At 37.0% G+C, this 27,082-nt stretch overlaps 1 protein-coding gene and 1 pseudogene across 1 annotated transcript in view; one reads left to right on the forward strand and one right to left on the reverse strand.

Annotated features, from left to right (window-relative positions):
• ZNF644 (zinc finger protein 644) overlaps window positions 1-24,045 on the reverse strand; it is a 110,637-nt gene extending 86,592 nt beyond the window's left edge. Inside the window, 1 exon segment of the mRNA XM_037045472.1 lies at window positions 23,734-24,045. The gene's annotated coding sequence lies outside the window, so the exon portion shown is untranslated.
• On the forward strand, window positions 4,125-6,994 carry LOC118986550 (uncharacterized; annotated as a pseudogene).
• Window positions 24,046-27,082: the final 3,037 nt, after the last annotated feature.

Genomic DNA, 27,082 nt, shown 5'->3' on the forward strand with positions numbered 1-27,082 from the left:
ACCCAAGGCCAAAAAAAGACCACCAAAAAAGATGAGAGGAATTACTGACCTAGTCTCACACAAAGCCAGAAATAATGCCTATTTCCTTCAGACAAAGTAGAAAACTTAATTCAAGCAGCAATGACTACCGTAACCCTACATTAAATGCTGTTTGAAATACAGAACCAAAATGAGAATGTGTCTCAGGAAGAAAAAATTAAAAAGTGGCACAAGAAGACTTTTGGGAGTGGTAAATATTTTGGGAGTGGTTTGTGGTGATAGCTTCCTGTGTGTATACATAACTCAATACTTACCATGCTGTGCGCTTTAAATAAGTATACCACACTATATGTCAATTACATCTCAACAAATCTACTTTTAAAAGCTCATTTCCAACAACACAACCTAATTACTAAGTGGGCAGATTTGAAGGAGCACTTCACCAAAAATACATGAATGACTAGTAAGTATTTTAAAATATACTTACTATCATTTATCATTAGGGAGGTACAAGTTAGCCACAAAGAGTTATCACAACTATAAGAATGGCTAGAATTAATATAATAAACCACACCAAGTATGCTGACACACATATGAAGGAACTAAAACTCTCATAAATTCATATAGGAAGAAAAATGGTACAAACACTTTGTCTCTCGCAGCGAGCAGTGAGACAGACTGCTGCAGGAAGCAGCAGAGGGGACTGCCATTGCTGCTCTCTGACCCCGCCGCCACATACAACGTCACAACCCAGCAACTGAGTTGCCCTGCCCTGGTGAACACCTAGGGCTCTGCCCCTCATACGTAACAGACACAAACAGATCAAAACATTATGGCTCAAGAACAGCTCAAAGCCCCAGGGTCAATAAATCTAAGTGACCAAGAAATAGACAACCTATTAGATGCACAGTTCAAAACACTGGTGATCAGGTTGCTCACAGAACTGGTAGATTATAGTCACAAATTAGAGGAACAAATGAAGGCTAAACTAGTTGAAATGAAGGGAAATGCACAGGAAACCAATAGTGATGGAAAGGAAACTGGGACTCAAATCAAAGGAATGGACCAGAAGGAAGAAAAAAATGACCAAACAGAAAAATATGAAGAAAAAAGAATTCAAAAAAATGAGGAGAGGCTTAGGAACCTCCAGGACATCTTTAAATGTTCCAACATCCAAATTATAGGGGTGCCAGAAGGGGAAGAGGAATAGCAAGTGGAAAACTTATTTGAACAAATAATAAAGGAGAACTTCCCCAATCTGGCAAAGGAAATAGACTTCCAGGAAATCCAGGAAGCTCAGAGAGTCCCAAACAAGTTGGACCCAAGAAGGAACACACCAAGGCACATCATCATTACATTAGCCAAGATTAAAATGAAGGAGAGAATCCTAGAAGCAGCAAGGGATAAGGGGACAGTCACCTACAAAGGAGTTCCCATCAGACTGTCAGCAGATTTCTCAAAAGAGACCTTCCAGGCAAGAAGGGGCTGGAAAGAAGTATTCCAAGTCAGGAAATCCAAAGACCTACAGCCAAGATTGCTTTATCCAGCAAAACTTTCATTTCCAATGGAAGGACAGATAAAGTGCTTCTCAGATGAGGTCAAATTCAAGGAGTTCATCATCACCAAGCCCTTATTATATGAAATGTTAAAGGGATTTATCTAAGAAAAAGAAGATAAAAAAATATGAACAGTGAAGGACAGCAAACTCAGTTATTAACAACCACACCTAAAACAAAAGCAAACTAAGAGGACAGCTAGACCAGGAGCTGAACCATAGAAATGAAGATCCCATGGAGGGTTAGCAACAGGGGAGGAAGAGAGGGGAAGAAGATACAGAGAATAAGTAGCATAGACGGCAGGTAGAAAATAGACAGGGGGAAGGACAAGAATAGTATGGGAAATATAGAATCTAAAGAATTTGAGACATGTGGACATAAACTAAAGGGGGAGAATGGTGAGTGAGGGGGTGTGCAGGGTGGAAGGGAATGAAGGGGGGCAATAGGACAACTGTAATGGCATAATCAATAAAATATATTTTAAAAAATAAATAAATATATAATAAACGTATGCTGAGTGAAAAATGTAAACAGATAGATTACATGCTGCATAAAAGGTCAATTAATAAATAGGAAAAGGACTTCAAAGGGGCACAAAGAAACTTTTGAGGATAAAGGGCATGTTCATTATCTTGACTGTGGGTGTATACAGATGTCAAATCTGTTCAAAATATATACACTCTACAATGTGCAATTTATTTTATGTAAACTACATTTCAGTAAATGTTTTCTAAAATCCCAATGTAAAAATAAACTTGAGGAAAAAATAAAGTCAAATCTCAAACTAAGAAAGTTAGAATGCCAATAATGAATATGAAAGAACATTGTTGTTTATAACCAAATGAATAAAGATACAAACGAATCATTGTTTAACACCTATAACTGGTACTATGTTATCCTATAATTGGTAATTCTATGTATGAACAATGCTTCCAAAATCCCATCAGACACATCCTGTGAAACAAGTACAACTAGAGTCATCTGGATACTGAACAGATTGATGTATTTAATTTACACTTGCCTGAACTTCTATTCTCAAACACAATTACTGCTGAAACATACTGCCTATCTGACTCAGACTTACTTGTTCAAATGGTTGTTTTTAATTACCATGTTTTAAAGTAATTTGTTACACAGCAGTAACTGATATAGCAACTCTATCTTAGAGATATCATATTAAATTATTCTTATGCCTAGAAGAATTATTTCAGGTTAACTATTGATCTTGGTCTCAACTTCTTAAGAGAATAGAAAAAAGAAACACAAAACTCTCCTTGTTATTTTACTAGCAGTGACTCTACAAACCATTGTCATAGTTTGTCAATCTTAGCGATACAGAAACTGAGAAAAATCAGTTTTACAAGTTAATAGTCAGCTGTAATTGTTTGTAAAATTTTATTTTGTAAAATTTTATTTCTGTACATCTTTGCTGACTTCAACCATACAACGAAATTTTTCAGGATACTCCAAATCTATAAAAGCTGTTATAGAGCAATCTCCTATCTTGCCTAACATTCCTTTTCCTATTTGTTACTGGAACTCTGATTATCCTTTTAAGAAAACACTCTTACACAACTATTAAAGTGGTGCCCTGAACAGGTGACACCCAGGCTGATTAGAGGAGTACCTGGTACTCCTAGCCACTGTGATTTGTTCATGGATGGGAATATGGCTTAAAGTGGGGCATTTGGAATCTTTCTCAGCGTGTTTTCAAGCACTGAGAAAGGTACACTCTTCAGGGGAAATAACAGCTATGAGAATGACATAGGTCAGAGCAGGCAGTGACCATCTTTGCTACCTTAAGGAGATAATGTACTTAGGAATGAAGCCATCATAGAGAAAAACCCAAGCCAAGAGATATAGATATTATCATAATGACATTATATGCACTTCTTGACCAAACACTCCTGAAATAATTGACTAGCAGAAGTGTGTAGTATCTATTAACCCTTTCCCCCACTGAGACCTACTAAAGGAGCTAAACCAAATATTAAAATAATCAATTTGAAGACATCAAGGAGCTAACAAAGAATGACCAGGCCCAGCACCAAGACAAGACGAAAATATAAGGATACAAACCCGGCACTCAGGGATGTTTTTGCCTTGGGGTTTTTGCCAATCCAGATGAGGCAGCTAAGAAACTCATTGTTATTTCCATATGGTTGTAGAGCTAGGGGGACCAAAAGGGGAGTGCAAGGCTCAGAAATGGTGGAAACCATACTAAATGCTGCCCACTATTTGAGTTGAGATCCCAAAGGACTTACCTCTAGGGAGTCAGAAATAAACCAGTCTTTGCATGTACTACATACAGCCTTACCCAAACACATCCAGATGGCCAAATAAAAAAATCTCAATCCTTAAAATTTCATTAAGGTAACCCCATACTGCTGGAAACCCCATATGTGACATAACCAAAGAAAAACTATTGCTGCAAAAAAAAATAGTATCACCATAGGTTCAGAGTTTAGGCCTGGAAAAGCAGCTGGAAATTTAAATGGAGGTAGCATGGCAGCGAAAGACACAGAGGAGTGAAAAAAAAATTCTCAGTATAAACTTTGCCCAAATCACTGGATGACTGATAAACTATGTATGCATGGAGAAGAACTAAAGGGGTTGAAAAGGGAGAAGTTGGCAAAGGCCAGAGAAAAAGCCACACTTGAAAAATGGAGCTGTACTGAGTTTGATGCTTTTTCAACAGGGTGCAGTCAACTGTGCAGTTTGGGCAGCAGGAAGCTGAAGCCCTACAAGGCTGAAGTGTCAGAACCCAAGCACAGTAGAACAGTTGGTAATTAGAAGAATCCCCAGAGGCATGAAAATCACAGGGAAAGATTCAAATTCTGACTATAAACTTCACCCAATAATTCTCAAAGAAGCATTAGCAACCCAGAGCCACCAAAACATATTCACAATATCTGGTTTTCAAACAAAAGTTATGATACCCAAAAAACAAACAAACCAAAAACCCCATGAAACAGGAAAATCTAATGCATACTCAGGAAAAAAAAAGGCAATGGATATTGATTTTGAGTACCTTGGATGTTGGAGGAATTCAAAGCAGCTATTTTAAGTATGTTACTAAAATTTAAAATATATATTCAAAGTATTGATAGAAACTTTATATATGAAAGGAAAAGCTGAAAAATAAAATAACTAAGATAAAAAAATTCACCAGAAGAGTGTGATAACAGATGGCAGAAGAAACAATTGGTAAGCTTTGAAATCAGGCAATGATAATCACCGAACCAAAAAACAAAGTGAAGGGACTGGAGAAAATGTAAGAATTTCAGAGACCAGTAGGTCTTTCTCAGGTGGTCTAACACAGATGTAACCGAGTCAACATAAATAGAAGGAGAAAAGAGTGAAAAAGGTACAAATATATTTTTTGTTGAAGAAATAATAGCCAAAACATCTCAACTCTGGTAGAGAATATTAACTTACAAATCCAAGAATGTCAACTAACCCAAAAGCAGGATAACCACAAAAACCCACTTCTATATGCATATCACACTCAAGCTGCTAAAGGCCAAAGAGAAAACCTTCAGAACAGTCAGAGAAAAATGAATGGTTCCATATGGGAAATGACAATACAAGTAATGTCTGCCTCGTTATCAGAAAACAGTGGAGATATTGGAACATCATCTCTATCTGGTGATACTACCCTTAAAAAATGAAAGTAAAAAAAAGGACTATTTTCAGATAAACAAAAATTACACTTGTGGCAGCAGACAAAAACAGTGTTAAAAAAAAGGTAGGGGAAGGTAAGAAGTAATTAAAATAAAAATAATCCAAAAAATGGCAAGAAAGGTGAGAAAAATAGAACATCAGAATAAACAGAAAGCACGTAAGATCATATATTTAATCCCCAATTCGTAATTATATTAAGTCTAAACAATTTTAATCTCCTCAGTAATTATATGAAGTCTAAACAAACTTTGTTATAATTGAAAGGCAAGGAAGTATTAGATGGGACTGAAAGTAAAACCATATGGTATATATACAATATACAAAATAGCTCTAAAACATAAAGGCACAGAAAATTTTCAATAAAAGTTTGGGTGGAAAAAGGAACCACAAAGCCTAGCTGTAAGAGAGCTGGTGTAGCTATATTATTATTGATCAAAGTAGACTTCAAAACAAAAAGCATTACCAAAGATAATGACAACAATAATGATAAAAGATTCAACTCTTCTGAAACATAAAACAATTGTAAATTTGTGTGCCCCAATATCACAGATTCATTCCTATATATAGCAAAAGTGGACAGCAACACAAGACAGACAAATCCGTAACAGCAGAAAAATTTTAAAGATCTTTCTAATTAAACCAACATGCAGAAATTTAGGAGCTGTTTAACACCTGCATTTGTTTTTGCCCAAATGTTCCAATCAAAAGACACAGGGTAGCTGCTGAATGGATAAGCAAACAAGACCTAAATATATGCTTGTCATCAGGAGACCCACTTCAGAAGAAAAGATCACACAGATTAAAAGGGATAAAAATCTTTTACTCTGTCAAAGACACTGTTAAGAGGATTAAAAAATGAAAGATTTGAAAAAAATATTTACAAACTATATATATAAAAGGCTCATATCTAAAGTATTTTTTAAAAACCTTAAAACTCAACAGTAAAACATCAGCAAAAATATCAAAATAAGGACATTTGAAAATTGCCTCCTCTAAAAGAACACTGGCAAAAATAGCCAGAGTCAACTTTTCCAAACCCTAAAAGTTATTCAAAGGCTTGCAGCAATCTGGGGAGATCTTATTCAAGAAAGACAGAGAAATCTTAGTAAAAGCAGCAAATTTTCTGGCATTTTATTTTTTTATCCTATTCCCATCCTCCAACCCCAGTTCCACAGTAGTGTAGAAAGCCAACATTCTGACTTCCTGCACCCTGCACTGGGTGGCTTCCTGCAGAGTTCCCAACTGTCACTCTTTTTCACTGCCTGCCGCAGTCATCATGTTTTTCATGTATGCTCCCACCCTGGGAAGCACGTGTCCCAGTTGACTCTGCCCTACTGTCCCAGCATCCCCACCTGACTGAAGTTGATCTTTAGGACGTAAATGAGCAGGTCCACAAACTGGCCAGGAAGTTCTTAACTCTCTCACAGATGGGTGTGATTCTTAGAGACTCACATGGTATTTCTTAAGTATGTGAACAGGAAATACATTCTCAAGAATTCTTAAGTCCAAAGAACTTGCTCCTGATCTTCCAGAGGATCTCTAACCATTTAATTAAAAAAGCTGTTGCTGATCAAAGCATCTTGAGAGGAATAGAAAGGATAAGGATAGATAATTCCCTCTGATTTGATACAGAGCTGTATTCACCAGTTTGGGCTCCATATTATAAGACCAAAAGTCTTCCCCGCCCCCAAATGGAAACACCAGTCATCCACAGGTTCTGCTGTGGTTGCATAAAATGTCTATGCACTCAAGCAATAAAATCATTGTTTAACTAGGGGTAAAAAAGTCAACACTCTACAAAAAAGCCCTGTGAAAACCAGCAGCCTAGCAACCACTTGAGGTGTGGGAGCTCTTTCACTACCCCATCCCCAAGGACTGTCATTATTTGACAAATTTAGTCCTGTAGGAAGCCCCTACACCCAAACCTATATTAATTTGACCTGACTCAGAACTTAACCAGTGCAAAGTCTTTTTCCTAAAGGTGTTTGTCAAAAACAATCAGAGAAGCCCTGGCTGGTGTGGCTCAGTGGATTGAGCACAGGCCTGGGAACCAAGAGGTTGCTGGTTCGATTCCAGTCAGGGCACATGCCTGAGTTGTGGGCCAGGTCCCCAGTAGTGGGGGGCCTGTGAGAGGTAACCACACATTGATGTTTCTCTCCCTTTCTCCCTCTCTTCCCCTCTGTCTAAAAAAATCTTCAAAAAAAAAAAGCAATCAGAGGACATTGTTAATATTACAGCTGACTGAGGCAGTGAATAACAACTGAGACAAACAATTAAACTGGTCAAAAAAACTTTTAAAGCAAAACTGAAGTCTTAGAAAAGCTCCAATACCGAGGCCTGTCCAGAAAACGTCCAGCCATTGATTATAATGAGAACAGCTTATGCGACATCGATTGAAACCTGGCAGCCAAGGAGTGGACTGGAATGCACATGTGTTAACAATGACACTTCACCATACTAGTCAGTAGGGGCAGTAGATACCACTGATGACACTGAGTGAGCACGTGTACTGTGTGGCTATGGCATTCAAAATGATTCAGCCAGTAAAGCAATGAATCTGCACCAAATTTTGCATTAAAGCTTGAACATTCCTCCATGGAAACTACTTGGATGATTGAGAAGGGCACAACTATGGGCAACTGGCGATTGGCAGCTTCATCAAAACAATGTGCCCACTCATGCATCACATCCCAGGCAGAATTTTTTGGCTAAACATCAAATCACCCAGGTGACCCACCCCCAAGGCCCAGATTTGGCTCCCCAAGACTTCTGGCTTTCCCCAAAACTAAAATCACCTTTGAAAGGGAAGAGATTTCAGAGTCAATGAAGATTCAAGAAAATATGACGACGCAGCTCATGGTGACTAGGAGAACTATATGAGGTCCCAAGGTGCTTACTTTGGAGGGAACTGAGGCTTCATTATCTCATGTCCAATGCTTCTTCTATCTTCTTCAATAAATGTCTCTATTTTTCATATTACATGGCTGGATATCTTCTGGACAGACCTCATATATGCAACACTCCACTTCACAGATGATCCTTTCTTCTCAAGTTCACATTTCCAGCACTGACCATGTATTAGGCCATAAAACAAGCCTAAATAAATTTGAAAGAAATTAAATCAAACAAAATATGTTCTCCAAACAAAATATTAGACTAGAAATAAATAAGAAGGAAATCTGGGAAATTAACAAATATGTGGAAATTATATAAACCCAACCCCTAAATAACCAACAGGTCAAAAAAAAAAAACCCCACATGGTTAATTATAAAATATGGCCCTGGCTGGTGTGGTTCAGTAGCTTGAATGCTGGCCTGTGAACCAAAGGGTCATCAGTTCAATTCCCAGTCAGGGCATGTTCCTGGGTTACAGGCCAGGTTCCCAGTTGGGGGCAAACACGAGGAAACCATACACTGATGACTGTCCCGCCTTCTCTCTCCCTTCTCCTTGCTTTAAAAATAAATAAATAAAAACTTTAAAATATGTTGAGATGAACACAAAAACATAATACACCAAAACTAATGGGATGAAATGAAAGCAAGGTTTAAAGGGAAATTTAGTTATATATGCCTACATTTAAAAAAACTCACATCAGTAACCTAAACTTCTACCTAAAGAGACCAGAAAAAGAGCAAACTACACCCAAAGCAGAGAAACGAATAAAGCAAGGACTATAGCATAAATTAAACAAAAACAACTGAATTCTAAAATAATAGAGAAAAATCAATGATACTAAGTTGGGCCTTTGAAAATAGCAACAAAATTGACAAACCTTCAGCCAGGCTCACCATGAAAAAAAGACAATAGTTAATCAGGAATGAACAGGGGGTCCTACTGATTTTATAAATTATAAGTGGCAACAGATAACCTGAATGAAATAAATTCCCAGAAAAAAACCCAAAGTACTGAATCTGATCAAGACGACACAGAAAGTATGAATACACCTATCACAATTAGAGATTGAGGGAGTAGTAATGAAAAAACTTCCCATAAGGTAATGCAGGGCTTCTCTGGTGAAACATACCTTTAAACCAAGGGCTTAAAGAATTCACACCAACTTTCCCAAACTCTTCCAAAAAAACAGAAAAAGGGGAAACATTCCCTAACTCATTTTGAGACCATTTCCTTCATAACAAAACTGCACAAAGACATCACAGGAAACTACAGATAAATCCCTTTGTCCTCTCCCAATCTGATTACTCTTCAGATCTGCTTGCACAGCCAACCGCCTTGCATCTCCCTTTATCACCATCCTAAGTCGACACTTCTCTCCCATACTGGATCCTCTTTACTATTTACCCCAACATTTTGATGGAACCCAAGTCTTCTAGCAACTTCCTGCAATACAGTGCATTTTAGCATACTCCCTTCAGGATTTTTGAAGATACTATTCCACTATCGATTTACCTGCCAATGTTAGTGACCTCTGGTCTTTTTCACATGCTCCACACCCAAGCTTTTAGAATCTTCCCTGACTTCTGGTGTCCAAAATTTCACCATCATGTACTTAGAGCATTCTGTGAGCCCTTTTAAGGTGGAAATTCAAGGTTTTGGTTCCATTATTCTTAAATGATTTCCTTCATTCATTTTCCTCCTATTCTATGATACTTTTCACATACTGAACTTACCAAATGTGATGTTTACCTACATCTTTTTGTCCTACTTTATGGACGATCTTCTCAATTTTATCTTCCAACCTTCCACCATGAATTTAAATCTAAATTTATAACTCTTGTATTGTTTCATACTCTCTATTTCCAATCCTATTTTCTGCCCTAAATGTCCAAGACCTCAGTTTTCTCACTGGCTTTTAGAGCATCCTTTCCTTGTTTCAAAGACATAATTATCCCCTTACTTCCAAAGATATCAATAACTTTCTTAAGAAAGCTTTCTTTCTGGATTGTTTCTATTTCCTTCTTCTCTTTCATATGTAAGTTATCCTCAAATAGCAATATTTGAGGATAACTTAATATTTTGATCAATTTTTGATCAAATTTTGATCATCATATTTTAAAATGAAACACTTAAAATTTCCACCATAATAGGTGTCACTGTAAAAATGATCAGTCTGGGCCATTTCCCTGGTGGATCCCCATTTGTTTTTATCTCTTGGTCTTTTTTCCTGATTGTTTGCTGTAACAGGATGAATTTTCCAATTTCATATTCTGGGATTAGAAGCCTGACATCCAGTATCCTCAGAACTAGTAAGGGAAAAGAGACCAGGTTGATTCCCAGTTCAACGTGTAGATTTTTACGCAATCCTCTCAGAATGCGACCCTTAAAGCCAAGCTGTGCCTAGTTGTCAAAAGCATTGATCCTCTTTGCATCAGGTAAGAAACTTGAAGAGACCCCTTTCCTGGCACCATGTGTTGCTTATTAGACTATTTAGACAATTCTTTCAAGGTATCTGCAGCAACCAATATCTGAAGCACTGCAAGACTATATATATATATAGCACCAATTCTAGGCCTTCTCCCACTAATAATTTTTCTTATATAGTTATTTATATATAACTTTGCTTTCTAGCTCCTAAAATTTTACTTCTGTGGTCAACTTTTCAGTTTTCTTTGCCACTGACACCCTATGCCTATTTTTAAAAAGTTAATTCCAGTAGTGATTTGATGGCAAGAAAAAAAGTGTTATTTAATCTATCATATTTAAATGAATATTCATTCACCTATCAGCTTTGATGCATCATGTCCTCATTGCTGTTCATTTCTAAATAGTATGAAATTTAAGCTCAAGTTCTAGCAGGATAGAGTTTTAATGTTAGATTCATTGTGGATTCAGTTAGAATCATTTTGGCTTTAACATCATTTTACTATATTGTAGTCAAAAATATTGGCTTACACGATTTCTCTAACTTCAAGTTACAAATTCTCATTGAAGCCCAAGGCACAATTTCAAAAGAATTCACAGGACTTTGAAATGAAAAGAACATGTATTTGCCATTGGAAACAAAGTCTGACGTACGTCTATTAAATAAAGCATATTGCTACTCAAATACTTAGTCATAATTTTTACTTACTTTCTTAAATTATCCTGAAAAGACTGGCTTTATCAATGTCTCTAAAGAAACTCTACTTCATATGTTACAATGCTATTTACTTGTTTGCGTTTATCACATAAAAGTTCAAGATGGGCCCTGACTCACATAGCTCAGCTAGCTGAGCATTGTCTGGCAAACCAAAAGGCCACCAGTTCAATTCCCAGTCAGGACACATGCCTGGGTTATGAGTCCGATCCCCAGTTGGGATTGTGTGCAAGACACAACTGAGTGATGTTTCTCTCCTCCTCCTTCCCCCACCTCTATAAAATAAATAAATAAATAGGTAAATAAATAAATAAATAAATATCTTTAAAGAGAATTAATCATAGCTTTAAAAAAAGTTCAAGCTGGATACTGTTCAGGAGCCCTAATTTTTTTACCTAAAAAAATATTTAACTCTAAACTGTTGTCCTGTAAAGGTTTTAGCCTTTGCCTGATGTCAATGAAACTTGCAAGTTATAGTAGTATTTTTGCCACTCTTATTTTCAATGTTTGTGTCATTTTGACTTAGGTAAAATGCATAAAACCACACCGTAAGAATTTTTAATCCAATTTGAAAAGGGGAGCAAGGAAATCAATTCCAGTTAAATTAAGCAAAACCTACTTACTGGAAAAACTACCAGGTAGGCAAACAACAGGAAAGTTAGGCAAACCACACCACACCACACTAAATGACATCTACTTAGAATAGCATTTGTATTACTGTTAATGGTGCTGCTCAATTAAGACATTCATTCATATAGCACAAGACTATTGGTTACACCACAGCTACTGAAGTTATCTCCATCTTCGTCTCTCTCCTGTGAGCTCTTTTGGCAGGATCAAAGTACATGAAAGTCAATTCGGTTTCCTAGTCCCCATCCCCTTCAAATTGCTCCCTCTCCTCATGCATGTAGTAATTTTTCATTATTTTAGCCTGCAGAGCAGAGACCCAAGGCAGCATACACAGGTGGGGATCCATCTGTTTCCAGGAAGTGTGCAGCACAAATATGTATCAACAGGACACTATTTAAGAAACAGGTCTAGGGCAAGGCTTTCAGGCAAGCTTCCTATTACCATACCACTAGTTCACGAGGATAATCAGAGCAGTAGATAGTTCTGCAGTCATCTCTTCTCACCCATACTGTCTATACAGAATCCCAAATTTCAGAAATGTGGATGAAATCTGTTTTCCAAGTGACAATATGGGACAACTTACTCTCTTTTGCTTTGCCTAATTTGCTTCAACAGGTGACTTGGATGGAGACAAATGCACCTATTTTACCATGTTGCCAGAAACTTCACTAATTTCTTTATAAACTGAAGTCTATTAACTGTGAGAATAGTTAAAATGTAAACTTGTCATAAAATAAGACTTATGTACTATCCTACAATTCTAAGACTCTTATTATAAAAGATTCTTTAAATTATGTTACTTCTGTAATTTTTTCATATTTTCCTAATACTTCTATATTTTATAACCACCCATAAGGAATACTATACATTCAATTAAAGAATTTTTTAAAACCCCACTTAAAAAAAAATCTTACACAGCCCTGGCTGGTGTGGCTCAGTGAACTGAGTGCAGGCCTGTGAACCAGAGGATCGTGGTTCGATTCCCAGTCAGGGCACATGCCTGGGTTGCAGGCCAGCTCCCAGCAAGGGATGCATGAGAGGCAACCATACATTGAAATTTCTCTCCCTTTCTCTTTCCCTTCCCCTCTAAAGATAAATAAATAAAATCTTTTTAAAAAATCTTACACAATGTTAAAAAATACTACTGCCCATAAGAAACTGTGTATTTGTGATTTTTCCTCCCTATAAAAGCTGTTTTCAATTAATCCTAAATTTTAAAACAAGTAACCTTTAAAACACATTTAAATACTGGTAATACAGATTACTAATTTTTATTATCTCCCATTTTCCCAACTCTTACACTAATTAGAATGTCTCTGAAACCACGGCTAAAATATAATACCATTGTAACTCAAAATACTGCATTGTTACAAGCTCTTCTTACTATTCATCTCAAATACCTTTTTTTACTTCAAAATACTAGCAATTCAGAAAACACCACTATGTTATAACTTTCTAGGGTTTTACTTAGTTTTCAAATCAAACTTAAAATAACTCATCAGTTTTTTAAAAGAACAAGGCAGATGTACCTCAATTAGTTACTGTTAATAATTTACTTGCAGTCATGGCCAGGTGGCTCATTTGGTTGGAGCATTGTCCTGTACAACAGAAGATTGCGGGTGTGATCCCAGGTCAGGGAACACACCTAGGTCACACGTTCAATTCCTAGTTGGGGCACATAATGGGAAGCAACCAATTGATGTTTCTCTCTCTCCCCTTTTCTCCCTCTCAAATCGGTTTTTTTAAGCCTCAAAAAATAATTTACTTGCAAACTGTGTCCAAGTAAATTTATTTTCAATACCCAAAGATAAAATTTTTCCATTCTTAATTTTGCACTACACACTTAAGAGGCATACATTTTACCTTCTTTAAAACTACCATCCTACTCTTAACAAAACCCCAAAACAATAACCTTAATTGGCCTTTCTCACTTCAATCTTCTCTCTAATCTTGTTATATCTGGCTGCTAATTTTCTCATTTTTCTTGAATTTCTGTTCAATGACCTTTAGTAGAACTCCTTATTTATAATTTCTAATTCAAACTCCTTTAGATTCCTCCAGCTTAGGCCACAATCTTATAAACCTTATTTTCATTAAATTTATTTAAAATAGACTCTACTTCAAACAAAGAAAATGCCTGCATTTCACAATTCTCGACATGCCCTCCCAGTAGCTGATATTCCCTTCCCTCTTACCAATCTAGACAGACCACTTCTTCAAAATATACGTAAAGTATTACTTTGGCTAAGAAGCTTTATTAATTCAGTCTTACTATATACCATGCATATTATTTTACAGCAGCTCAGTAATTTAAATGCTTTCTTTTAAGTGCTCATCTTAGATCATGAGATCTTTGAAGCAGGAGCCATATCCTCTGCTTCGTTTATCTGCATTTTTACCCTAGTAAATCAATTTGTATAACTAATTTCTCTAACTTGCAAAAGTTGTTTTTTTTAACTTTTGAAATCCAGTCCCCAAAAAGGTATCATTTAAAGTCTTAATATATTATAGATAATAAACATATTTTCCACTGTCTAATCTAGCCAATTTTGCTTTAGCCTTCTATACTTGTTAAATACAAAACCTATTAAGAAAAGCTGAGATGAGGTTTTATTTCTTCAAGACAACCATTAAAGTTCTTGGAGCAAGAGTATATTCAGAAACTTACTACAAATTAAAAAAACACAAAACTTTATATATCTGCATTCATAATCCAAATGTTAATGAGAAAGTATTTTCATCTTCATTTTTGCACAATAAATCTATTCTTCAAAGTTAAGCATACTGGAATAAAGATACATATATTCATTGTCATGTGCTTTTAATAACATATTATTTCAGAAAAAAAAATCCTTCTCCCAAAAGTACTTATTTTTACACTAAAATAAAGCTTCCACTCCTCAATAATTATGAAAAACAATGCTGTAACCATTATTTCCATTTGAAAAATAAAAGTGATTAAAGCACTAGAAATAAAAACCATGATCAATAATTCCATTTCAGTTTGCATTTTATAAAGCGTTCTTCATGAATATTAGCCTTTTGTGCAACTATCATTAAGGTACACTCTAGTTCTTTGCTCATAAGAAATGTCAAAGTCTTTCTGGTTGAGGGTGGATACTTACCTGTAAACATAACATACATCAATTTATTCCTACCCCTACAATCACAATCAGAAATACTCAAATACCTTATTAAGTAACCTGAAATGCCTGAAAGTTAACTTACATAATGCCTAGAAGCTACTATTCAAGAGGTTCCAAAAGACATCTATATAAGGAGGCAATCCAAGACCTCCTCTACCTGCTTCTTGGCTATATGCCTAGAGAACACTGTAACAAAAGCAAGCAAAATGTATTATCTGTGTAAGCAATTTAGTCTCTACATTCTAAACAAATTTTCTAGTATAAAGTTCACCTCTAAAGGGTTGCTGTTCATGAAAACTAAGAAACATCTCTCTAGTTCTGACATAAACCACACTGGAAAAAAACCAGAAGGGCCACAGTACCAACTACCTATTACCTGATTCATATCCAAATTCATGCCATGACAAGGACAGAAGAGACAAATTAGAATCAATTCTCATTATCCTTGAAAAGGAGGACAAAATATGCCATAAGCAAGTTCAAAAATAAGCCAAACTTATTTATAATAGAGGTCAGGATAGTGATTCTTTTTTTAAAGGGGAATTAATAGAAGGGGGCACAAGGCACCTTTTCTGTGCAGAAAATGTTACATTATCGTGATGGGAACAGAAGGTACCTGGGTATTTTTACACATAAAATTTCACTGAATTGTACTCATAAAATTTGTGCACTTCTCTGTATGTAAATTGTATCTAAATAAAACATTAAAAAACAAGTCACTAGTAATGGTCAAATCTAAAAACCTTATCTCAAATCTCATCTCCATCATATTGCTAATCACAGAACACAAATATTCCCTTAAAAGCAACTTTCTTTTTAGAAAATCCACAAGGCTTTTTTAGTATTATTCCAGAATCTTTATTTTGTGCTTATTAATTCACAAATATGAATTCAATATTCATTCAAGTGTTCATGGACAGGACATGGATTGGGCACCCTCCAACATTTCTCTCTCACGCACACACCACCCCCCATACAAACCAAATTCCCTAAACTAGATTCAGGTCACTCTATTATCGAGTTTCAAATTATGTCTCCCACTTAAATTCCCACCACTTTATAGGAGTGTTCTTCTCCAGCATAGCTTTTCCTCAGCTATACTTCATCCAATTTTTAATCCTTTCTCCATTCTTGTATAGAACGTTCTATATTTGCACTGTTCAATACAGTATACGACTATTAAGCTCTTGAAGTCTAGCACTTGAGTTGAGGTGTGCCTTAAGAAACACACACTGGACCCTGGCAGGTGTGGCTCAGGTGGTTGGGTGTCGTCCTGCAAAGCAAAGGGGTTGCCAGTTCGATTCCTGGTCAGGGCACATGCCTGGGTTGCGGGTCCAATCCCTGGGTGGGGCGCGTTCGATAGGCAGCCGATAGATGTTTTTCTCTCACATCGATGTTTCTCTCCCTCTCTTTCTCCCTCCCTTCCCCTCTCTCTAAAAAGAAATAAATAAAATCTTTTTAAAAAACATGCATATACTGGATTCTGAAGACATGGTATAGGACAAAAAGAAAGTAAAATATCTCAAATCATGTTACCATATTGAAATGTTTTAAATATACTGAGTTAAGTAAAATACATTAATAGAATTACTTTTATCTATTTCTTCTTATCTTTTAATGTAGATACAGAAAAATTTAAACCACATTTGTGACATCTCTTTGGGCAGTGCTGACCTATCCATCTATTTATAAATGCCCGAAAAAGTATTTTTTAGTATATGTCATCTACCCAATGAGAATATAAAAATTCAGTATTAAACTTTCTTCCTTTCATACAGTTGATTAAATCAGGAATTACTAATAATAACTAAACAGGATTTAAGTGCCTATTTAACTTTAATATAACTCTTGAAAAATTTTTGACAAGAAAGCTTAAGGCATTTCAAAGTATAAAAATGTAAGAAAAGTTCTGTTTTCATACACGCTATAAATTGAAAATGTCATCTACATTTAGATATATTAAATCTGAGTTAAATGTCCCACCAGAAAGGACAGGTAGTATTACTAAACCAGTAGCAGTTCTAATCCCAGAGTACTAGTTCTAATAAAGCTAGATTATTTTTCATCTTAGTCACCCAGTATAAAAAAAAAAGGCAGTTTCCATTTTAACCAATATCACTGTACCAACATCCAGCAGCCAAGACAAAGAGCCTTTATATGGTGGTATGAATAAACAATGTGGGCAGTAAGATACCACTGGAAATGATGATAGGCAAAAAAAATGTATATTAAGTTTTTAAGAGATAAAACTTATAAATTATATAGTTAGGTTAAAACAGCAATTTTCAAATGGTGTGTCACGGAAGGCACACTGGAACATTCCATAAGAGGCACAATGGTGTGCCACAAGAATTTTTAAAACATGCAACACCTGACTATTTAGTGAGGGGCACTAACCTCTTTTCCTAGATTAAGTCAAATAAAAAATATGGTAATAGCCAACCCAATAATAGCTGTACAGTGTAAATGAATCAAAGCTATACCCATTTTTTGTCAGATCAGCAAAAACCGTTTTTGGTGTGCTACAGAATTTTAATAATTAGTTTGTGTGTACCCTGAGATGAAAAAGGTTGAAAATCCCTGAATTAAAGGGTAGATATACAGAAAGATAGGAAAGCAGAACAAAAATCTCGTATGTAGAATCAAGATACACCTAAACTCAGCTGCTCTACTGTTTATCATCTTTGGGACCTGAGTCTGTTTCTTTTCATGTAAAATGGGAATAAATATACATAACAGTATTACAGGAAGGAACACACTAGATGCTTAATTAATGTCAGTTTTATCTCCTTTTCCTTTAATACTAATGATTATATGATGGTGATAAGATTAAGATTAGAGTGAAATTTTCCCCTTCATTGTCCAAACTGCTGAAAATACTTTTTAAGTAAATATGAAACCAGTGTTTCATATTCACATCCATCACGTGAACTTAAAATTACTTTTACTATTGCCTTTTATAATTTTTTAAAAACAATTTAAAATTTGTGTTGGTGGTGGGGAAGGCAGACAACAGAAGAAAATTAAGGGGGAAATAAATCTAATAAGACCATACCAGCACAGTTACATTCAAAATAAAAGCATGGAGAGGAAAATGGCAAAAGGAAATGCTGTTTGGGAAAATTCCTGATTCAAACTAAGAATGAAAAAAACAGTATTTCTCTCCCCAATCTAGCTACTATTGAAGCTACTTCTCACTCTCATCCATACGTGCATTACATACACATACACATAGCCACACACCCTTTTCTATCTGCTAATGGTCACCATCATCCTCATGATCAAAAATTTAAAGGATGAAGAAATTTAGGATGTTGTAACAAAGATAAACCGACACACTGGTTGGGAAATAACTTCACTAAAATGTACTCATTCCCCAGTGCATTTAATCATCACCTGATGGTCATAAAAGGGAATGTGTTCCTAAAATACTGAATTGCTAAAACTGGAGAAGGCAGTGTGATACCTACCTCTGACTTCCTTTATAACAACCTTGCCTTTGTAGACAGGAGTCTAAAAATGAAACATTGGTAAAAGTATACAAATTCAAATCACTCGCAGGTGAAAACTGCAAGTTACTGTAGAAAAAATAATTAAACAACAGTAATAACTATTATTACTCTCAAAGATGACATTTACTCAGCATTCATTTTGTACCAGAAAGCTAAGGACTTCACATGAATTATATACATTGTATTATCATTAAATCCACTTGCTTAGTGCTCACTCACACAGCTAGATTTTGGCCCCGCCAATTTTACTTCAAGGCTTACACTTTTAAACCTTATTTCATCCTGTTTCTTTATTTATACATACATAATTATAAATGCAACTATGATGTTGTGGGTATATACACACATATGTATGTTTGTGAGTCTGTGTGTATAATTCCTACTCTGGCAAGGTTTTATCCACATACATAAATCATTCAACAATTGGGAATAAACCCTCTCCAATAAAGGGTGTTTTATAAATAACTAATTATATTTGACATCTTCCTCAAGAAACTGATGAAAAAAGTATGCATTGAGCTTCTGAGTAAAAGGATAAACTCCATGAAAGGATAAAAATGTTAATGTTTCAAAAATCTGATAAATAACTGATAAAATACAGATAATTATGCTTTATAGACTATGAATTACTTTAATCCTAACACTTTATGAGTATTTTTTATTTTAAATTACCTGTGTGGCTCATAACATTTAAGTTTCCAGACTCTGTACAGGAAACTTAGCTGTTTTTTCAACTTCAATACATAGGCAAAGGCAGTACCTAAAATCTGTATTTATCTCTGCAACCAAATTCAACTGCAACAATCTCAGTTTAACAGACTTAAATTTCAAGAAACAAATCACATCTGTACTTTCCACAAAATTACTTACAAGATCACAGTTCCTAGAATCCCAAATGCAATGGGAAAACTACAGCTTGTAGACAGAGGAGGAGAAAAAAAATTAGTTGAGGGAGGTGTAAAAGAAGTCTCTTACAGACAATAATCATAATCCAAACTCACCCCCCCCCCCCATTCAAGAGAAGCGTGCACTGCTGCTGCTTCTGCCCTGACATGAAGTCCTCCACTTTTCTCCTCCTGGAAAGTTACTCACAGGACTTTTGTTTTTCTTGCTGACATCTCTCAATTACCAAAGGATGTCCTAACTTTAAAAGAAAAGCATACCAACTCTCCATAATCATACAAAGAGTTCCCAGTAAATTCAAAGAGAACAATGACTCCATAGATCAACTTTGGCAGATCTAAGAAAAAAATTAAACATGAGAGCAACTGAGGCCCTTGAAACAAAAAAACAACTTTTCATGGAGACTCCATTTCCCTGAAGAAAGACTATTTGTTGAATTTGGTGTTTTACCTTCTGAGTCTCAAATGATCTTTACGGATTTTTTGTTTGTTTGTTTTAAGATGGGAAGGAAGAGAAATACTTTAGCCAACCAGCAGGGTGAGCCAGTGCTAGAATCAGTTTGATGATTCTCGATTCTCTCAAAATTCAATTGTGTAAATGGTTCACACCATTAAAAGCAGCATTGCCCTCTAATAAATCCGAATTAAAAGACACTACTTCTAGAACTGCTTCAGTCAGTGATACATCTCATTAACTTTGTGCAGTATTTACAGATTGTCTACATACAAAACACTATACCAAGTTAATATATGTAAAAACATTAGAGCTCATTTGAATATCTATCCAAAATGTTATAGTAGCCATCTTTTATTCTATTTTATTTTATAGGTCTATCAATTTTTTAAAAAATTAAGAAAACTTTTTTAAAAGGACTCCTAAAATTAGTATTCTATAAAAAATTAGAGCTACATAATTCAACATATTAATTTCTACATTTGGTGAACTACAGCTGCTTTAAGATCTGCCTGCAAAGCAGTTACGAGAAAAGTATTCCTACAAGACAAAGACCCACTCTTTTCCTTTGGAATCACAACCTGAGAGTCTAAATAGTAACTGGAAACACTAATAGTATATCTAGGATGAGAGAAAGATGAACCTTTTTCTGAAAACTAGTTTCTCTAAGTTGCAGGTAACCCCCAATCACCTTTAGTGGCTGTCTTTCAGTCATTCTTTTCTTCCCCTGCTACCCAACACTCTCAATTCAACCACAACAAAACTCTCCCTTGTATAACCTGAATGACAAATTAAACATGCAAAATATGTTAAGGTTTGCAGGTGATGAACTCACTTTATAATTACAAATAATCTGGCAGTATTCCCAATTATCACAAGACTAGCATGTAATTAAATCCACTCACATAGGGTTAAAAACTTTTTTAAATAGCTTATCCACTTTCTTAGAAAAGTCAGTAACTTAAATGTACATTATATGACCATAAAAGTTTAAAACCTAAAGACAACTGTTTTTGTTTAACATGATACCCAAAGTTAGACAACTCTGGTGTCCCACCACAAATGATTTCACTACTTGTTGAATTTCCTAACAGATCTTACAGACCTACCACTCCATAGTAGTAATTAGTCTTGTTGTTTTTTTTTTAACTAAGGCCAAAGTGGCATGTCCATTTACACAAATAAAATGCTATTACAAAACACAAGGCACTAACACCACTGTTTTCAGCATCTAATTTCTTGTGTAATAACTGGTAGTAATGATAGTTATTTCAAACTTCTCAAAACTTTACCAAGCTACATGTTTGCTTTTTAAGTTCGGGGTCAAAACTGCTTTTTGAAAACCCCCAAATTAAAAAACAACGTTGCTCTAGGGGTGTCCAACCTGAGACCCCTAGGTGGCATGCATCCAGGATAGTTATCAATGCATCCCAACAGAAAATCGTAAATCTACTTGAAATATTATGAGAGTTTTTTGTATTACATGTCACAATATATTTAATGTGTGGCCCAAGACAACTTTTCTTCCTGTGTGGCCCAGACACCAAAAGGTTGGACACCCTGCAAAATACCTGAAATGTCTGTTATTTGTATCTGAATTTGTTTCACTGAAAATCACTTTAAAAACTAAGTCATCTCATGTTACACAAGTTTTTAACTTAGTCTCACATAAGTTCTCACTAATAGAATAGCATCTAATTAACAGGTATTCTGAAACACACTCCCTTGTTTTATTTTTTAACTATTATTAGTTCCAGTCACCTTCTCATTCCAGCAACATATCCAAAGAAAAGAGCAATGGGAAAGAAGTTGAGAGGCAATTTTCCATTATGCCACTAAAAGTCATCTTCGACCCTTAATATAGCATAAAAGAGAAGACTAATTGTTCTGAGATTCCTTCTACTCTAAAACTGTATGATTCAGCAATACACTCTGCCAATGTTAATATAATTCCTATTCATTAATACAAGATTGCTCTGTTACAAGAAAAGCTAACAGGGAAAATCTATAAGGGAGGGAAAGGGAAAATAAGTTTTAGATAAAACTGAAAAGTTTGCATTTTAATTTGAACAGAGATCTCAAGTTAGTGACTACAATGTGTTTGAGTATCCTTTCAATCATTTTAATTAATTTGTTAATGTGACCTGGCCAAAACAAAAAATTAGCTGTTTTCAAATTTTGTACTTCAAATATTAGTTAATACCAATATACAAAGTACAGTGTAGCCATAAGTGCAGTGTAACTTTAAATGTTAGAAATTCTAAAACTCAAGTTACACTGCCATGACTTTAACAGCAATATACACATATCATTAGTCAAGCGTTCATGTTTCGCCTATAAAATACTTCTAAATTATTTCTTTATAAAAACTAATTTTCTCTTACCAAACCTACCAAGGAATATTGCAGCCATCGAGTTCCCTGGATACTTACACACAGCACTGAAGGCAAACTGCCAGATTCCTTTCTTTGAGCAATGTGAGTTATTTTTTTTGAAATGTTTTTCTTGTAGAATAAAAAAGAAGTAATTAAACTACTGCAGCGAGGCAATATTCTATTAAAGCAAACCTAATGTATCATCCAGATGCAACAAGCCTGGCATTAGTCAGGACTGGCCAGAACTGACGGTGTTTTGGTATTTCTGTTGAAATTATTAATTTGTATGTAAAAGAGGGCCATCATTCAGGCCCTCGACTGTGTTTATTCCTTCTTGAGTACTTCTTAATGATCATATAAAATTTTAAGTCTAAACATAAAAAGTTTTGTAGCAACTAAATTTATGCCAATATTACTTAAAACAGTTCAAGAAAAGTTTTCCACTAATGTTGCTAAACCATGGATGGATCCCAACACGCGAGTCGTCTGCGGAAGTCTCGTAACAAGAAACCTTTAGCTCCACCACCTAAGTTTCCAATCACTGAGAAGGAAGGGTCTGGGACAACTCATCTTCAGGTTCACGGGAGAAGTGGAGCACACCTGCTTTCCTCTGGCAGAGATTAAGCTCCCAGGGACACAAAGGCCAGGGAATCAGACCTGGAGAAGCAAAAAGCTTTAGCTGGAAACCCACCAAGCCCCTGGCAACCCAAACACTTTGAGCGATTTACCTCTTGCTGTTACTTCCCGGGCACCTAGCGGCATTAAGATCTTGCAGAATGGGGGGAGGGGAGGGCTAAGCAGTCCTGGTCCCACGTTAGAAGGATGTGTACAGTTAACGCCAGAGCTGGCGCTTCTGATCAAGCCCTAGCAGCCCGCAGAGAGGAGCTGCTACTGCTCTCGGACTGCCCCGTTACTCAGTACGTTGCAATGGCGACCGCCAGGCTTCCCAAGCCGCCAGGGCCCGGGCCAGATCTCGGCCCCTTCCCCCTACTGCTCACTGGCTGCTCGACTTCATGTGACTAAACAAAACCCCCAAGTCTGGTGCCCAGCTCAGCCCCTTTGTGTCCGCTACCGGATCCTCCGACGCCGCCGTTGAGAAGGGTCCTCCCCCCACTGCCTCCACCGAGTCCCGCCCCGAGGCGGCGGCCACCGCTCACCTCTGGCTCCGCCGCCCCCCGCGGCCGCTGCGGCCGCCGCCTCCCCGAACCCGGGTCCCGGGCTCCTTGTGTAGCACCAACTCCGCCTCCTCCGCCGCCGCCGCCGCCATCTTAGCCTGTGCGGCAAAATGCGTCCTTTTGGATGGTTGGGACCCAGCCTAGGGCGTAGCTCCCCGGGACTAAGCGCCAAAGGCCGCGTCCCCCAACTTCTTCCGCCACCCTCAGTCCCGCCGCCGCCACAGCCCAAAGGCCCAAAACCCACTCCGGTCCCAGCGAATCCGACCAAATAACCCTGAAACTCACAGTTTGGTGCCGTGTGCGTCAAACCGGGGCGACGTTGGGAGAGCGCGGCGTCCCCGCGTCACACGCCGCTCTGTACGCTACTCGGCTCCAACGGCCCCCCTCCGCTCCCCGCTTTTCGCCTCCGGCCCCGGTTCCCACGGCGCAGGCGCGCGGCTTTCCCGCCTCTACCGAGCTGCGGGCAGCGGGGGTGGCCAGCGAAAGGCTCGTGGGCAGCTTCAAGGTGGAGGAGCGTCAGGGCCAATTAGAGAAACAGGGCAGCAGAAACAGTGGACCTCTGTTGTCGGGTGCCAGAAGGCAAACAAGGTCACCTCCCCCAGCGCTGACCTAATCACTCTCAAGGAGGTTCCCGCCCCAAAGTAGGCACGCTCCAAATATGGTGGTGCCCAAACTCTGCAAGACCCAAATACTTAGGCAAGCCTAGGCCCTTTAAGGTGGAACAGACCAATATTTGATTTCTACAATTACTAACGTGCCAAGATTCCTTTTCCTTTCCTACTGTTTAGGAAAACTGCTGAAGAACTCAAGTTTGCCAGTTACAACTGTAGAGTAAAGGCAGAGGAAAGTTTTTGAATCCGAAGGAGACCAAATTTGAGAGATGACGGCCATGGAAAGCATCAAATGTGGCATCCCAATTAGCAGAACAGCCTACCCTAAAAGGTGCCCTGGGTTTGGTCCAATTGATTTAGTGTCGACACTTTCTCCCGGCATTACTGTAGGTCCCATGAGTCGCCAAATTAAAGTTATATAAGAAGCACCTGAGATTGGTTAACCCTTAAAAGAATCAGTAGCTCCCAAGAGAGTTCTGGAAGTCTTCCTTTTTACCAAGGATCCACTGCAGAAGTCTGAGGGCGGAGCTTCACACTTTGAGAAACACTGATTAGGGGCTATTTATTGTCTTTGTTTTTGAATTGGACAAACAAAGGTTGGTAACGTGTTTGATATGCACCAAAAGTTCCTGAGGAATCTACTAGTCCTGCCTTAATAAGTTCTTTGGCTTTTCTAAATTTGTTCTCCCATTAAAAAAAAGGGTTTTTGTTTTTTTTAGCTGCTATCATGTGTTCCTCCAAATCCTCAAGATGTTATTGGCATTTAGAGGAATACACTATAATTGCACTTATTTGAGAAGAATGAAAAGCATTCTCTTTCCCATAGGATGGTGACTTCACCATCATTATTAACAAAAATAGATATCAAACAACAGATGTTTATACTTGTTACGGTAGATAATAACAGCTAGCACTTTTGAGCACTTACTTTGTATCAAGCAATGTTTAACTCATTTAATTTCGCAACCTAATGAGGCAAAGAGAGATTAGGTAATTTTCTTTTTAATCATCTTTATTTTCAATTATACATTTGGCATACATTATTGTATTAGTTGCAGGTGTCCACCCTACTGATTAAACGTTATATAACTGATCATCCTGATAAATCTCTCACCAATCTGACGTAACACATGGTTATTAGAATATTATTGACTACATTCCCTATGCTGTACCTTACATCCCCAAGACTGTTCTGCACCACCTGATTTGTACTTCTTAATCCCTTCACCTTTTTTGCCCATATCCTCAACCCTCCTTCCATCTGGCAACCTTCAAAATATTCTCTGTACCTATGAGTCTGTTCTGTTCTGCTTGCTCATTTATCTTTTTTTTAGATTCAATTGTTAATAGGTGGGTATTTATTGCCATTTTATTCATATTTTTTGTCATCTTCTTCTTCAAGAAAACCCTGTAATATTTCATATAATACTGGTTTGGTGGTAATGAACTTTAGCTGTTTTTTGTCTGGGAAGCTCTTTATCTGTCCTTCGCTTCTAAATGATAGCTTTGATGGATAATCTTGGTTATAGGTTGCTGCTTTTTGTTACTGTAAATATTTCTTGCCTGCAAGAATCCCTTCTGGCCTGCAAAGTTTCTGTTCAGAAATCACCTGGAAGTCTTATGGAAGTTCCCTTGTAAATAACTAACTAGTTTTCTCGTGCTGTTTATAAGATTCTCTGTCTTTAACTTTTGCATTTTAATTATGATGTGTCTTTAGGTTCATCTTGTTTAGGACTCTCTGTATCCTGGGCTTGTATGTGTATTTCCTTTACCAAGTTAGGGAAGTTTTCTCTCACTATTTTTTCAAATAGGTTTTCAATTTCTTGCTCTCTTTTCCTTCCAGCACCTCCATGATGTGAATGTTGGTATGCTTGAAGTTGTTCCAGAAGCCCCTTTCACTATCCTCATTTATTTATTTATTTATTTATTTTTTACTTCTTGCTGTTCTGGTTGGGTGCTTTGTGCTTCCTTATATTCCAAATCACTGATTTGATCTTGGCTTTATTTACTCTATTGTTGATTCCCTGTAAATTATTCTTCATTTCTGTTAATACTTGCTTCATTTTTGACTGGTCTTTTTTATGATACAGATGTTCTCATTAAGGTCATTATAAACAGTGGGGTTATAACCAGTGGGGTGTTTTTCTTTGTGTTTGTTTTTTAAGCTGTTTTTATTGTTGTTCTATTACAGTTGGCCCAATTTCCCCCCATTGCTCTCTCCTGCCCCACCCACCCCAACTCCCACAGTCAATCCCCACCCTGTTGTTCGTGTCCATGGATCATTTATACCTGTTTTTTGACAAGACCCTTCCTCTTCTTTCCTTTCTTATTCCTTTCCCCACTCCCTTCTGGTCACTGTCAGTCTGTTCCTTGTTTCCATACCTCTGGTTCTGTTTTGCTTGTTTGTTTGTTTTGTTTCTTAGTAAGTTCCTCTTATAGGTGAGATCATGTGGTATTTGTCTGTCATGGCCTGGATTATTTTACCTAGCCTAATACTTACCATTTCCATCCATGCTGTCTCAAAAGGTAGGAGTTCCTTCTTTCCTTCTGCTGCACAGTATTCCTTTGTGTAAATGTACTATTGTTTTTTGTTCCACTCATTTACTGGTGAGCACTTAGGCTGTTTCCTACACTTGGCTATTGTAAATAATGCTGCTATGAACATAAGGGTGCTTAGGTTCTTTTGAATTGATGTTTTAGGATTATTGGTGTATAATCCCAGCAGTGGAAACGCTGGATCAAAAGACAATTCCATTTTTAGTTTTTTGAAGAAATTCCATACTGTTTTCCACAATGGCTGCACCAGTCTGCATTCCCACCAGCATAGCATTAGGGTTCTCTTTTCTCTACAACCTCACCAGCACTTGTTGTTTGTTTATTTGTTTATAATGGCAATTCTAACAGCTGTGAGCTGATACCTCATTGTGGTTTTAATTTGCATCTCTTTGACCGCTAGTGATGCTGAGCATCCTTTCATATGCCTATGGGCCCTCTATATGTCCTCATTGGAGAAGAGTCTGTTC

Source organism: Sturnira hondurensis, unplaced genomic scaffold (assembly GCF_014824575.4).
Source record: "Sturnira hondurensis isolate 20B ecotype Veracruz unplaced genomic scaffold, ASM1482457v3 Scaffold0004322, whole genome shotgun sequence".
Taxonomy (NCBI): Eukaryota; Metazoa; Chordata; class Mammalia; order Chiroptera; family Phyllostomidae; genus Sturnira; species Sturnira hondurensis.